This window comes from Gorilla gorilla, chromosome 2 (genome assembly GCF_029281585.2).
Source record: "Gorilla gorilla gorilla isolate KB3781 chromosome 2, NHGRI_mGorGor1-v2.1_pri, whole genome shotgun sequence".
Classification (NCBI taxonomy): domain Eukaryota; kingdom Metazoa; phylum Chordata; class Mammalia; order Primates; family Hominidae; genus Gorilla; species Gorilla gorilla.
This window is the reverse complement of record NC_086017.1, coordinates 82465417-82466862: the sequence shown is the minus strand read 5'-3', so window position 1 is coordinate 82466862 and position 1446 is coordinate 82465417. Positions and strand designations below refer to the sequence as shown.

At 46.8% G+C, this 1446-nt stretch overlaps 1 non-coding gene across 1 annotated transcript; it reads right to left on the bottom strand.

Moving 5' to 3' along the window:
- Positions 1–1129: 1129 nt before the first annotated feature.
- On the bottom strand, positions 1130–1233 carry LOC115934224 (small nucleolar RNA U13). The gene has a single exon (XR_004070045.1). It is a non-coding gene; the product is annotated as a small nucleolar RNA U13 (small nucleolar RNA).
- Positions 1234–1446: the final 213 nt, after the last annotated feature.

Below are 1446 nucleotides of genomic sequence, written 5' to 3'. Positions count from 1 at the left end.
TAGACTTTAGAATCTAGAGATTTCAGAGGAAAACTCTCATGTAAATATATATATTACATATATCATTTTCTCCCAGAACATTTGAAAGTAAGTTGCAGACTTCATGGAATTTCACCTGTAAATTCTTTAGAATGTGTCTACCAAAACAAGGAGCATCCTCCTACATAATCAGAAAGACTATCATCACACCCAAGAAAACAGACATTGATACAATAATAGTGTCAAATATACAGTCTAAACTCAAATTGCCCCAGTTGTCCCAATAAAGTCCCTGAGAGCCGTGGGACACTGTGTCTTCACACGCTACCGCTAGCCCCTTCTGTCACTGGGGCTCATACAACACCTTTCTGAACACAGGACTATCCATATATGCCGGCCAAACTGATCAGAATGAAATAGCTTCTCTAGGACCGGAAGACAGAGACGTTTAAGTTGTGCTTCTGGCAGAGGGACAAATATTGCCACCAGACTATGGGGCATGGCAGGGTTCCCTGACTCCTAGTTAAAATATCTGAAGGTGCAGAGCTGGGCCCCACCACAGCTCCCCACCCTCTTCTCCAGAGTCTTTTTCCAGAGAGTCCTGGCCTAGGGAGAGGAACTCCTCCTACAGGTAGACCAAGCTTGCAGCTCTGAGTCCAATTCCTGACTTTGGATGGTTCTGCCATGACCAGCAACAGACTTGAAATTTTGTTTTAATTGGAAGGAAAAGGAAGTCAGGTCTGAGAACCCAGTGGCTATCCTTGGAATTCAGGACTGGCTACGTAATTTGCCAGGCTCGGTACAAAATGAAAATGTAGATCCTTTGTTCAAAATGTATTGTGAATTTCCAGAGGGTGTGGGCAGAGCACTGTGACAAGCGCAGGGCCCTTCTGAGAGTGGGGCCGCGTGTGACTTCAGAGGTCACAAGTCTGTGACGCTGGCTCTGTGGGTATTTGCGTGCAGCCTGGATTCACAGAAGGTCTTTCTGGACTTTGAAGTAGCGAATATTGACCAAAGGCTTGAAGGTCTTGCAGCACGCGGGAAGAAATTAAGGTGGAAAGACTTAGCCCCACGCCAAACTGGTCAGCAACAATTATAACTCATTATTTCCTCAAGAGAACAGCGTCTACAGTTTTTTGGTTTGTTTTCATGTCAGACAGGTAACGTGCTGACTTCAAAATGAGGTTCGAGGGTGGCATATCTCACGCATGAGTGTGAGCACCCGATCATCACACTCAAGAACTACAAAAGGATCTGCAGTTCTTACGAATGCATCTGCAGTTGTCACATATTCACTGTCACCTTGCAGCCCAATGTCAGGTCTGGGAGGCATTTCTACGGCATCACACAGGCATTCTCGCGCGTGCTGTAACTGCCCTCTTCTGTTCGGGCTGCTTTGACGTGAGGCCACTCCCCTTCCCTGTTACTCAGGGCAAGCTGCACCCCGTTCCCATCCCATGATGGCCC